Here is a 15,124-nt window from a genome sequence, read left to right on the forward strand (position 1 = left end):
GTTTGTAATCTTACAGAACACATCAAACATAGAGCCAAGATTGGGAGACTGCATACAACACTGCATTCCTGAAACAACACACAAAGAACGTTGAAACATATGCAAGAGGAAATTAACCACAACCAACCGATTCAATTTTCACCCAAAGAAGTTACGTTCGTAGCACAATTCTGTCTGTCATGTAATTACCACACACTGGTATACTAAATTCATATTAACTCTTTGTGAAATCTTCCCGAAAAGAATAGCTGAGGGCTACTTTGATGATTACGCCACATGCTTCACGTGGTAACTCCACAATAATTTTGATAATTAAAATAAATTAGATCGAAAATCAATTTACTAAAGAAAAACCTCGAACTGGTTACTATCGTCTTACTATAAACCTGATGGGTCAAACAATTGTATAAGCACGTGGTACTGGTCTCACAAAGTACAACCCACGTGGGTTGAACATAAAGAAAAGCTGCTATATTGAAAAATATTGTCAAGACGAGACGTTATAATCTCACGCACATTCGCATTTAAGATTGATGAACTTTGTTAGAGTTACTGATCAACACGTGGTTCCACTTTACTCACAACGTAGTGACAAAGCAACTACCAGAATATATTCTGAACTTCACACTCGAATTACACTGCGTTGCAATTTAAGATAACATTAGATATTTTAGAGCTAAACCTGAAATAAAGGTGATTAAATTTTCAATTAGGCTGATCTTAAGAAATCCATTGTCCTACGGACTTAGCAGACACGCACTTAGCCGGAGATCTTACCACTTCAGACGCTCGCCGCGGGCAGACTGACGTGGTCCCTTCCTGAGGGTGGCTCACAAATACAAACGGAAGTGGCCAGAGAGGCAGCTTCCTATACCAACATGACAAGGGACGGACAGGACCATACTAAGAATAGAAACCTCTCTGCTTTTAGAAAGCGTAGCTACCTGTTCCAACGTTGGTGCTACTGTTCTCTAGCAGACAGGCTTGTCTGCTACCCTCAAGCATGCAACTAGAAATACATTTGCTCATTCATCCTCTCACACAGAAGGGAAGGGGGATGACAGTATCTTATCATATACAGTATATAAAAGAAAGCGGATGTAGGTTCCATATGAGACTGTGTGACATGAATTACATATAAACTGTGTTTTAAAGTGTAGTAGTGTGACAGATCGTTCTTGTTTATGTGTAAAAGTACCACGTTTCATTGATCAGTCTCCTCCCAGATAGTCAGAAACACCACAGTAAATTTAGAAGAGGAATTTATGCCGTAAATGACAACATATTTAAGAAATTAACATGAAAGGAATCCAACAGAGATCTTTAAATCTCTTCGACTATTTTGAGCAACGGCACTGCCGCAGTGGATACACCGGTTTTTGTGAGATCACCGAAGTTAAGCGCTGTCGGGCGTGGTCGGCACTTAGATGGGTGACTATCCTGGCTGCCATGCGCTGTTGCCATTTTTCGGGGTGCGCTCAGCCTCGTGATGCCAATTGAGGAGCTACTCGACCGAATAGTAGCGGCTTCGCTCAAGAATACCATCATAACGACCGGGAGAGTGGTGTGCTGACCCCACGCCCCTCCTATCCACATCCTCCCCTGAGGATGACACGGCGGTCGGATGGTTCCGGTAGGCCACTCGTGGCCTGAAGACGGAGTGCTTCGACTATTTTTGCGCAGTACTTTGCATTTATGTACGTTCAAGGTCATCTTCCAGTCCGTGAACCAGTCGTCGATCGCCTGCAGGGCTTCCTGCATTTCGCTACAGACTTCTGGCGTTGCTATCCTCATGTAAGGAGCTGCATCATCCTTGAATAACCTCACGATGCTACCAACGTTGTCCATTGGACATCTTATTCGGGTTATGAGTGCAGATATTTTTACTGACGACTGACTGTGGTTACGGGTTACGTCGTCAGTTAGGTTGTCTTCGTGAACAACACAGTTGTTAAACTTAGAGTGAGAATTAATCTGGCCACGAGAGGATATTAGTCTCTGGGCTTAACTGTGTGGCACATCTGGCCGATGTATGATACCCCACACCGTACTCGCTAGGGGACGAAAGAAACATTTGAAATAGTGCTTTTTGGCAAATCTGCCGATTTAAAAAGAAATACCTCAGGCGTAACGTCATAAAACCAAACTCGTTATTTCTTCTCGCTGCCCAGGTTATTGAAAGCGTGTGGGTCAAAAAGCACGGCGGATACGCTTTTCGGATTACGCATTCTAGACTAATTTAAGGTGGCTAAGCTCTGCTGACAGATTCCCACGATCTGGTATAGTCCGAGCTTTATGATCAAGAGTCCGTGGAAAATCGCTTTTTTGAGATTTGTGACAATTAGCGGTTCGTAAATCCAGCTTTAGGAATGACAGTGTAGCTTAAAAGTTTACCAAAATGTTTCAGAATAATATGGTGGTTTTATATAATCAGTTCTGCAGTCAGTAGTGTTGACATAGCAGACTTTTCCATTGATCACATGGGCGAACAAACTGCAGGTAACGGCAGCATGGTGGACTCGCTGTCACTAAAACCAAAATATCTTGACAGACTCATCTTGTTGCCTTTTCTAAATATTCACAGAGAGGAGACAAACAAGTGATTTAAAACACATCGTAGAATATGTAATGGTTTATTTCACATCACCTGAGTACATATATAATTAACACCAGTAGCAGCCAATGCCGGTACGCGCTACTTCTTTTCTTACATTTTTAAATCCAGAAAGGTACTTCTGTGGTCCGTTTACCATCCATTCGCCAAACTAAATGTCTCGCACACTTCCATTTCAGTTTCGTTACTACCATAATTACGTCTTCCCTGATTTATTTCTGTGTTTCGCCAGCTCTGCTATCGAATCTCAGCACGCATCTCTGCATTTCTCGCTGGCTAACCATCAGTTGTTTAATGGTTGTGGCGTTAAAAGTCTACGTCTCACTCTCATAAGTCAATTATGGTTTCCTCTTCCGGCCTATAAGAAGCTAAATTTCGATAACGCTGTTCACATTACCAAAGTGGCTCTGGACATTTCTTACTCATCTACGTCTTTGTAGATCCACTTATTGTCTTCAACTGCTCTTGATAGAAAGCTCACCAAACGCTTTGGGAAGACCGTTATACCTTGGAATACCTTTCATACTGTCGCCGCTAGCCAACCCTATGAAACAAGTTCAATACATTTCCTCGTTCCATTTTGAAATGGTGCCATTTACTTCATGTGCGCTGCAGTCTTTTCCTTAAATAAAACACGTACGATTTTTCCAAATGTGAAAAACTGTGCCTGTGTACAACATGGTCATGCATCTAGGAACAAATATCCAATGCTAGTTTAAAAATCTTGCAGTCGAGAATACTTTCCCAATACTGCATTATACAAACTATTGGCATCCAACACAAATTTCCATTTTCAAGACAGGAAAAAAATTTAATATTGTAAAGAAATTCAGTTCATTTACAGATATCACGTGTTCCATGTAGAACACCCCCTTCCATTTCAAGGTACAGGATGGTGCAAGACCGACGGGGTAAGGCTTAATCGTACACAGTTCATGTAGCTAATTTTAAAAATATACATTCTCACCCAACTCTGTAACTGAAGAATTAGTGATATGCACACGTAATACCTACAAACGTTGTACGAAACACAACCTCATGTCTCACAACAAGAATAACAACAGAAAGTGCCAGGAACTGCTCATGTCAGTTTCTAGTGCGCATTTCCTCATGTGACTCTAATGGCAGAAACTTGATTAAAAAACACACCAGGAAACAACAGGAGTTCATAGGTACACAATTATCCAGGTACAACACTCTCTCGTACTATTTTCTCCTGAATGTGTTTGTTATAAAATGTGTTAGTTTATTTTCAGGCCTACTTAGGGGCATGCGGTGTTAGTCATTTCCATTCAGCACAGTGTTATTGGTAAAACGAAGGTGATTCTGACGTGATTTACTAATGCGAATTCCACCTTAGTTTCCCCACGGTAAGGTATTGCTGACAATGGCTTCGGTGATACGGAATCTCCCTGTCTTCCTCCTGTCTGAATTTTGCATTTCTCGTTACACTGATGAACACTAATGGAAGCCGTAACAATGGTGTACGCAGTGACGAGACGAAAAATTATGACGCCTGCGCTGCCATATTGAAAGCAAAATGGTAGTGATGAGCGGGGACGGGGGGTGAATGAACTGCAAGGGAAGCAGGGAAGAAAAGGAAAACATTATATCAACGATACGGGCTGCAAACGGGGAAATCCATCGCCGTGAGGGACATTAACAAAGGCTGGCTTATTATGGAGCAACGCCTTGGAAAAGGCATCTTCGAAATTGCGAAGCTGGTCGGTCGTCGAGTGTTGCTGTCGTCAACATTTATGGAAAGTGGTTGAAACCACGAGTACACGGCAAGTAGTCGGACGTCCACCCCTCAACACAGAACATGGACTCGGAGTCTTGCCCGCTCTGTACAGCAAGACAGATGGCGATCTGTGGCAGGTGTGAAGACAGAGTACAGCGGTTGTTCAGGCACAAATGCTGCGGAGTACACGTTCTTGAATATTGGGCTCCACCACATACGAGCTTTTCCAATTTCCATGTTGACGAAACAGCATGGCCATTAAAATTGCTACACCAAGAAGAACTGCAGATGATAAACGGGTATTCATTGGACAAACATATTGTACTAGAACTGACATGTGATTACATTTTCACGCAATTTGGGTGCATAGATCCTGAGAAATCAGTACCCACAACAACCACCTCTGGCCGTAATAACGGCCTTGATACGCCTGCGCATTGAGTCAAACAGAGCTTGGATATCGTGTACAGGTACAGCTGCCCATGCAGCTTCAACACGATACCACAGTTTATCAAGAGTAGTGACTGGTGTATTGTGACGGCTACCATTGACCAGACGTTTTCAGTTGGTGAGACATCTGGAGAATGTGCTGGCCAGGGCAGCGGTCGAACATTTTCTGTATCCAGAAAGGCCCGTAAAGGACATGCAACATGCGGTCGTGCATTATCCTGCTGAAATGTAGGGTTTCGCAGGGCTAGAATGAAGGGTAGAGCCACGGGTCGTAACACATCAGAAATGTAACGTCCACTGTTCAAAGTACCGTCAATGCGAACAAGAGGTGACCGAGACGTGTAACCAATGGCACCCCATACCATCACGCCAGGTGATACGCCAGTATGGCGATGACAAATACACGGTTCCAATGCGCGTTCACCGCGATGTCGCCAAACACGGATGCGACCATCATGATGCTGTAAACAGAACCTGGATTCATCCGAAAATATGACGTTTCGCCATTCGTGCACCCAGGTTCGTCGTTGAGTACACCATCGCAGGCGCTCCTGTCTGGGATGCAGCGCCAAGGGTAACTGCAGTCATGGTATCCGAGCTGATAGTCCTTACTGCTGCAAACGTCATCGAACTGTTCGTGAAGATGGTTGTTGTCTTGCAAATGTTCCCATCTGTTGACTCAGGGATCGAGACGTGGCTGCACGATCCGTTACAGCCATGCGGATAAGATACCTGTCATCTCGATTGTGAGTGATACGAGGCCGTTGGGAGCCAGTACGGCATTCCGTATTACCCTCCTGAACCCACCGATTCCATATTCTGCTAACAGTCATTGGATTTCGACCAACGCGAGCAACAACGCCGCGATACGATAAACCGCAATCGCGATAGGCTACAATCCGACCTTTATCAAAGTCGGAAACGTGATGGTACGCATTTCTCCTCTTTACACGAGGCATCACAACAATGTTTCACCAGGAAACGCCGGTCAACTGCTGCTTGTGTATGAGAAACCGGTGGGAAACTTTCCTCGTGTCAGGACGTTGTAGATGTCGCCACCGGCGCCAGCCTTGTGTGAATGCTCTGGAAAGATAATCGTTTGCATACCACAGCACCTTCTTCCTGTCGGTTAAATTTCGCGTTTGTAGCACGTCATCTTCGTGGTGTAGCGGTTTTAGTGGCCAGTAGGGTATCTTAGTGACTACGGGATCGTAGGTACAGGACCGTGTCACCTGCTTGGATGAATCAGGTTTCTTACTAATCAGGTCGGTGGTGATCATCAAGGCGAATGGCTGCTCGACAACGTGCAATGGACGTATTCTGGTTGTAAGTAGGCTGTTTAGGTTTTCTTATTGGTAACGCCACGTAGCGCTCTGTGTGAAAATCACTGGCTGTGCTGTGTGCAGTCTGTGGCTAGTTTGCATTGTTGTCTGCCATTGTAGTGTTGGGCAGCGGCAGCTGGATGTGAACAGCGCGTAGCGTTGCGCAGTTGGAGATGAGCCGCCAGCAGTGGTGGATGTGGGGAGAGAGATGGCGGAGTTTTGAAATTTGTAAGACTGGATGTCATGAACTGCTATATATATTATGACTATTAAGGTAAATACATTATTTGTTCTCTATTAAAATCTTTCATTTGCTAACAATGCCCGCGAAAGGCAAAGGTCCCGAGTTCGAGTCTCGGTCGGGCACACAGTTTTAATCTGCCAGGAAGTTTCATATCAGCGCACACTCCGCTGCAGAGTGAAAATCTCATTCTGGAAACATCCCCCAGGCTGTGGCTAAGCCATGTCTCCGCATTATCCTTTCTTTCAGGAGTGCTAGTTCTGCAAGGTTCGCAGGAGAGCTTCTGTAAAGTTTGGAAGGTAGGAGACGAGGTACTGGCAGAAGTAAAGCTGTGAGTACCGGGCGTGAGTCGTGCTTCGGTAGCTCAGTTGGTAGAGCACTTGCCCGCGAAAGGCAAAGGTCCCGAGTTCGAGTCTCGGTCGGGCACACAGTTTTAATCTGCCAGGAAGTTTCATATCAGCGCACACTCCGCTGCAGAGTGAAAATCTCATTCTGGAAACATCCCCCAGGCTGTGGCTAAGCCATGTCTCCGCATTATCCTTTCTTTCAGGAGTGCTAGTTCTGCAAGGTTCGCAGGAGAGCTTCTGTAAAGTTTGGAAGGTAGGAGACGAGGTACTGGCAGAAGTAAAGCTGTGAGTACCGGGCGTGAGTCGTGCTTCGGTAGCTCAGTTGGTAGAGCACTTGCCCGCGAAAGGCAAAGGTCCCGAGTTCGAGTCTCGGTCGGGCACACAGTTTTAATCTGCCAGGAAGTTTCATATCAGCGCACACTCCGCTGCAGAGTGAAAATCTCATTCTGGGTATAGTTTAATGTTAGTCAGGGCCATTCTTTTGTATGGATTATTGAAAGTCAAATTGCGTTGCGCTAAAAATATTGTGTGTCAATTTAAGCACAGCCCTGTACAATTTTTCAAAGGGGACGTTTCATATGTCGACCCTTAGCCGAGGATACCTCACTGGAATCTTCTGATGATTTTTTCTTGTAGTTTGTGTAATTAGTGTAGCTTTTGTTTATTGCTAGCGCGTAATTGTAGAGAAAATCTCCTTTGTAGTTGCAGTCTTTCATTGTTGTACAGTAAAACAGTTGTGGCATGCATGTAGATTTGCACCAAGTATTTCGCAGCTGCAATTAACTAGATATTATTTTCAGTGTTATGTTAATGTGTTCTCTTATTTTTGCTCTTCAAATTGTGCTTTTCTGTGTTGTCATGTGAAATATTGTGACAATAATGGCGTGTGAAAAACGTAACACTAGGCTCCAAAGTAAACTGAGAAATGACAGTGAAGACGAAAGCAGTGTGTTAGCACCAACGAGTAATGAATTAACTAATGTTCAAAGTAGTAATTTGGTAATTGTACATAGGGAAATGGAGCGGGCTGCAAACAGTGGTGTAGACAGTGAAACAATTAGTGAACAGGGAAGCATTATCGATCGATCGGTCGGCAACAGCTTACCTCAGGAATCCGAAATGACAGGACACAATCTTGCAAATACTGTAGATTCAGGTTTTGCGTCCTCACCCTTTTCTCAAATAAGTCAACACACATTTTCTGCTTTTCAAACTGCGAATATTGCCGGTTCAAATGCATTGCCGAATAGCACTGAGGAACATGTTTCAGACACCAGTGCATTGTTATTACAGTTAATGCAACAAATGGGACAAAGGCTACAAAAATTAGACACAATGGAACAAAATCTTCAAAAGTTAGACACAATGGAACAAAATCAGAGACAAACACAGCAAAAGCTTCAAACGTTAGTCACAATGGAACAAAATCTTCAAAAGTTAGACACAATGGAACAAAATCAGAGACAAACACAGCAAAAGTTAGACACAATGGAACAAAATCAGAGACAAACACAGCAGAAGCTTCAAAAGTTAGACACCACACTTGAACAAACACGTGAAGATTTAACTACTGAGTTACATAACATTGAATCGAAATGTCAAAAAGTCTGTAATGACGTAAAAACACAAATTTGTGAGCATTTTCAACCTATTTTTTCGCGGCATGAAAATGCATTACAGAATCACGAAGTAGCCATAAAAGAACTGCAAACTATTGTTCATCAAAATCATGAGACCCTGAAAGCTAAAATTGACTCAGTTGCATCCACCGATTCGGTTACGCAACTTGCAAAAACTCAGGAAAACTTAAAGGAGACAGTAGATTCGATTTTAACACGAATGGACACTCTGAAAATTGGTTCAGAAAGACACATGGGGGAAATTAGTTCATTATCAGAGAAAGTAGTTGAACTTTCGGATCAGCTAAATAATTTATCTACGAAGGTAGATGATAATCTGAATGACACAAAACCAGTAGTCTTTAATGACACAGAAAAGTGCGAACAAATTAGGAAACTGAAACAAAATATGAATCAAATTAATACGCAACACCAAAGAGAAATCCGGGAAGTAAAAGATCAGCTGACACAGGTAATACAAGAATTATGTATTTCAGAGGACACTCGCGCTCTATTACGGGAAGAGGGACATAGAAATACGGAACAACCACAAAATAAGAACACAGGACACTTCGGAAATGATGAAAGAAATTGGCAAGGCGCATTGAATTTTGAGATGGAACCGCCGAAACGACGTAATAATGACCGACATGCGACTCGCCGACATGATGATTTTGACTATAAGCTGTTCATTACTACACGTAAATTCAAAACATTTAAGAATTCCGGCAACGACATTCATTCACAAGCGTGGTTACATAAATTCTCTCATTGTTTTCCTCCCAACTGGTCATTGGAGCACAGGTTAGAATTTATGTGTGGCTACTTGGAGAATGAACCAGCTGTAAGAATGCGATCGGTCATTCACGATTGTCACAGTGAAGGAGATTTTTATCGTGCCTTCATCTCTGCATATTGGTCTCAAACTACACAAGACCGAGTAAAACATAGCATCATAATGATGAAACGTTTCGAACAATCTGAATTTTCCAGTCTTATGAAATATTTTGAAGACATGTTGCATAAGAATCAGTATCTTTCAAACCCATACAGCCCCTCAGAACTCATCCGCATTTGCTTAATCAAACAGCCTGAACATTTACGACATATTATTTTAGCAGGACGTTGCAAAGACGACATTGAAGCTTTTCAGGGACTCTTACAATAATTAGAAATTGACACAGTCAGTCGCGGGATGCGAAAACAGGAAAACAATCACTACAGGTCACATCCGTCACAATTCCGTGATGACAGAAACATAAATGGACACGACAAGTCTATTCTTACAACGCAAATCGTGACCAAAACAGACACCACCCATATGACAACCACTGGCAGAGTAATAATAGTTACAGAGAAAGATCGCATTTCCGTAGTAATGACTATCACAGAGACAATCAGAGAAACAGACAATTTGGGAACCAAAACAATTATTATCAAGGGAGACAGAATAACTTTAGACGCAACGGTCCAGCGCGCAGTTACGATTCAGGGAGAAATTCTCCACCACGTAACCGACAAGAAAGAAACTATGGCATCTACCGACATGACGACAGACGATACGATCGTAACGACAGACCTGAATTGCATCAGAACTGGCGGGATTTAAACAGGGCTGGGCCCTCTGGGCAAGGTGAATTTGTAGAAGTTAGGTCTCCAAACCCCAATAACGATGCGCGCCAACAAAGAAACAGACAATGACTCACACCGCAGGCAACCACGTGCGGCCGCTGGCTCAGGGAAAAATAACATAGACGCTAACCTTGAGAAAAATTCCAGTATTCTTTACCGACATATACCACATGATGATTTCGTTGAAGCTGAAACTCTGCGCACTAGAAAGGGTAAAAGATTGCAATACATTTCACATGTAAAACCGTTTATTGAAACAAAATCTGCTTTTTAACTTAGTCTTTGCCACAAAATTTTTCACTTTACATTGCTAGTATGCTTTGTCAGACTTAGAATCTGTTAACATGCAACAATGTTTGAAGTTAAATATCCAGTCATGAACCAAGAGAACTTATTTAAACAGAAATTACGAATGCACTGTTATTGTGAACAGACGACACAGTGTTATTGTGTGTGTACATTCTTGCTCGTTTGTTGCACGATTATGTAACGACTATAAGGCTCACATACTTAGAACATTTACCAGTACTGCTAATGAGATTTTAATGCAACATTTTGGTTTACTTGAAAATACATTATCGATTCAAGGTGCTTTCTGAGAGATACCAGGTGACACAGTGGTTAGTTTATTTGACAGCTACACGACTATATCACGACGCTACTAATGTGTGACACAATTTACCTTGTTGCTTTTGCGGTGTATCTGTTTTATATCTGCACAGTTTTTCTGAATTCTTCTGGAAAGTAAAACATGTTTTAGTAGTAACTTATGTGGTATAGCAACAATGAGACAGCCTTTTTCGTGGCACAAGAATACGTTACTGTACAGTAATTTCTTCATCACGCCAATAAACATAATAACTACGATATCTATTCGCAAAGCATTTCACTTTCGTTTATGATGAGGTAAGTACATTGACTTCAGCAGAACTTTGCTTACAGAGGACAATAACTACGACACTTCCACAGAATTATCTTACAGCAAGACGCACATTTAGCGCTACAGGACACGCATTTGAGTGATCAATTTTGTACTTAAACCATTTATTTTCCAAGATTTTGAATTACAAAGAAAGTTTTCTGTGATACATTTCATTCCATTGCTGTAATCTGTAACACTTGAGGATATAATTACATTTATCCTCAGGGGGTACAAGCCTACTTTGTGTACCATGTGTTTGGCAAGCACAAGGAGCCCTAGCTAATATGGTATTTGCTTACACAACTTTACACATCGGTACCATATTTCTCTAACACATAATTACACAGCTATCTGATCGTTTAACTGAGAGACAAACTTTTTTTTTTTTACTACATCAGTGACACATGTTTACGCAATTACACAGTTGGGTAACTTCACACTAATGAAATTGTATTTTGTCTGTACTGTGTGAACTGTTTATATTTTTTCGGAATGATGTATTTGGTATGGGATTATGATTTTTAAAGTGCGTTTGAGGCAGATGACACTTTTGACATGAGCAGAGAATTTTTTTAGGTTTTGAGATTATTGCAAAAAGCTAGGACGTTTTTGAGAGTTGACTGAGGTGTTATGATATTATTACAATGACGATGTGTATTATGCTGCTGAGATATGTTTATGATCAATAAGCTGATGCTGTATGAGGTTCAAATGGCTCTGAGCACTATGGGACTCAACTGCTGTGGTTATCAGTCCCCTAGAACTTAGAACTACTTAAACCTAACTAACCTAAGGACATCACACACATCCATGCCCGAGGCAGGATTCGAACCTGCGACCGTAGCAGTCGCACGGTTCCGGACTGCGCACCTAGAACTGCGAGACCACCGCGGCTGGCTGCTGTATGAGGAATTTGATTATGCTCCGTATTTATTATGATGAAATATTGAAGAAGTAACTACGAATATGTATATGTATTATAAAGCAAGGAATAATGAGTAGTGATTAGGGACTCTGATTTGTGGAAGAGGATGTTGGAAACCAAGAATCGTACTTTAGAATTATGAAATGTGTGTACATGTGTGAATGTATTACAATGCCGACGAAAAATTTTTTGCACACTGTTATATTCATAGGATTTTGTTTCTACACATTTGTAACATAAATTTTCGACCTGTGAAATTTTCATATGAGACTGTCACTGTAGCGGAAACTGGTGTCGTAAATATTTCCGTAAGAAAGTTAAGTGACCACCTGCACGTAATGCGTCGTGGGCACCCAGCTGGGCGACAGTCGCCTGGAAAAAAGCCATTAGCGTGTGCCCCTTTCAGAGGTACAGGTGGAGAAAAAAAAAGGGAGGCCATTATCCTCGCGATTGACGTTCCTTTGTAGAAAGCATCGCAAAAACGATATGGTCAAACTTGAAAACATATGATTACGCTGTGGAGCTCTTAATTTATGATATTTACTGAAATGCCTAATGAAATGACGAGAAATATTTTTATGTCTATACACCTGATTATGACTACTGTATCTCTAGTTGAGAGATTTTTCTACTAACTTATGAAGTGCCATATGGCTAATGACTGATGTTCCATGCCTTCCTTTGTACATATTTGCTCATTTTGTTTAATATCTAGTTTCTAACTGCACTGTAGCATTGGTTAAAATAAAATTTTATAGATGTACTAATATAAATATTTTATGCCTACAGACCCAGTAAAGAATAACTTCATGATGTTCTTAAAGAAAACGAAGGAGCACAAAAAGACATTTCCCTTCACAGGAATTGCATACAGAATTTTCTTTTCAAGTACTTGGTAATTTCTTTTGTAGAATAAATTGTGATGCATCACTCTAGTGTTAAGATGTGACATAGGTATTAGACATGGCCATTTTTAGTGTAATATTTTTTCTGCTTGAGCTTTGTCATGTTTAGATGCTGCTGCTGTTTGCCAGGCGTAGTGCTACTAAATTTCACGTTGCATTACTCTGTTAAGCCAGTTTACCACTGATTTATTTTTCTTGTTTGCTGCTCATTGCCTTATATTAGTTGTAATTTATGCTGCTTGCTTTGCCTTTTGTATTTTTTTATCATTTCTGTTTGTGTTAATTGTTTTGTGCTGCTGCATTGCCTCGTTCCTTAATTTAGCATCTGAGCTCAGTAGATTTAAGTTAGCTTAACAGGGGGTAGACTATATAAGAGAATGAGTTGTGATGAAGTGGAAGAAATGCATTGAGAAGCTATAAGAAAATAGTTTGGCCAAAAAAGTATTTTGAAAGAGGATAGGAACAAAAAAATAGGGTTTAGGGACAACAGGTTTAGGTAGGATTTTCTTGGGAATAAATAATGAGGTAAGAAATATGTGAACATATAAATACAGAAAGCATGCTTGGATAGGATTTTTTTTGGTGGAAACAAATGTTGAAATAAGACGAAAGATCTATGGAATGAAGTTTTGGGTTGGACTGCAGTACCAAATGTTACACTGAAAACAAACCCTATCCTTTCCTCCTGTGTTATTCTGGTATGTGTTTGTGCACTCTTGTGTATTTGTGTTCTTCATGTCTTTATGTGTTTAGCTAATAAGATTTATGTTGTAGAATTTTTCAAATACTATGTTATTTTCTTCATAAAGGTGTTTAGACATTATTTATTGTTTTCTTTTAATGCTCATGTGTGAAGTTGATGTTTCAAAACTTATTCTAATCTTTTGTGTATGTACTTATGTCATAATTCCTGTAACACTGATGTATATGTTTATTTCTATTCTTTTGTAAAGCCCCTATTACTACAAATGTTATCTGTATTGTTATGTTCTTTAATGATGTATTTTGTACCTTTGTTATTGTATGTTTATGTTATCAAATTGTAATTGTTACCAGTTCTTCAAATTAAATATCATTTCACTGCACACGTTTCTGTTGGCCATAATATATGCACAGTATGGGAGAAGTTGGGACTGTTAGTGTTTGCATGTGTGTTAAAAATTCAGCAAGGGACTGGATAACAGCATTGCTGGTTCTAAAGACAATTAAAAAAAAAACTTTGTGAATGCACAAGTGGTGGTTTATGGACTTGCTATATTATCCGCAAGACTCTTCAATGGTGATTGTGCACATGCACAGTCACAACAGATGGTTGCTGGCCGTCTCTACATGGACTACAGTGGCTCTGCATCTTTGATGGCCAACCAATACCATTATTTCTACAAGGACTAAAGTGGGTCTGCACCTCTGGTGGCCCACCAATACCGTAATTTCTACCAGGACTACAGTGGGTCTGCTCTGTGATGACCTACTTACCAATACTCTTCAAAACTTCGACTGACTCTGCTGTGGGTTTGCTCTGTTGTGACCCATTACCTGTCTGCATGTCAAGAGTTAGCACTGTCTTTCCGTTGGAAGGACAACACTACTTCTTCAAGACTGCATGGAAATCCACTACTTCCGTGTGCATTTTCTTTTCCTGCTCAGACACTGAGAAAAAGACACTGCAATTTTACTGTGATGTATGATCACAACTGTCTTTATTGACTGTGAGAAAATTTTAGCTTTTGACCAACAATGTATCAATAAGTGTGTGCATTTGATATCTTTGTTATTGTAATTATGAAAAATTTTATCAAATCATTACTGGCCACTGCCCAAAACAATTTGTAAAATTTTTTGTGGGGAGCATGGGGGCTATGTAAGTAGGCTGTTTAGGTTTTCTTATTGGTAACGCCACGTAGCGCTCTGTGTGAAAATCACTGGCTGTGCTGTATGCAGTCTGTGGCTAGTTTGCATTGTTGTCTGCCATTGTAGTGTTGGGCAGCGGCAGCTGGATGTGAACAGCGCGTAGCGTTGTGCAGTTGGAGGTGAGCCGCCAGCAGTGGTGGCTTTGGGGAGAGAGATGGCGGAGTTTTGTAATTTGTCGTGAACTGATATATATATTATGACTATTAAGGTAAATACATTGTTTGTTCTCTATTAAAATCTTTCATTTGCTAACTATGCCTATCAGTAGTTAGTGCCTTCCGTAGTTTGAATCTTTTATTTAGCTGGCAGTAGTGGCGCTCGCTGTATTGCAGTAGTTCGAGTAACCAAGATTTTTGTGAGGTAAGTGATTTCTGAAAGGTATAGTTTAATGTTAGTCAGGGCCATTCTTTTGTATGGATTATTGAAAGTCAGATTGCGTTGCGCTAAAAATATTGTGTGTCAATTTAAGCACAGTCCTGTACAATTTTTCAAAGA

The sequence above is a fragment of the Schistocerca piceifrons genome, chromosome 2 (genome assembly GCF_021461385.2).
Source record: "Schistocerca piceifrons isolate TAMUIC-IGC-003096 chromosome 2, iqSchPice1.1, whole genome shotgun sequence".
Lineage (NCBI taxonomy): Eukaryota > Metazoa > Arthropoda > Insecta > Orthoptera > Acrididae > Schistocerca > Schistocerca piceifrons.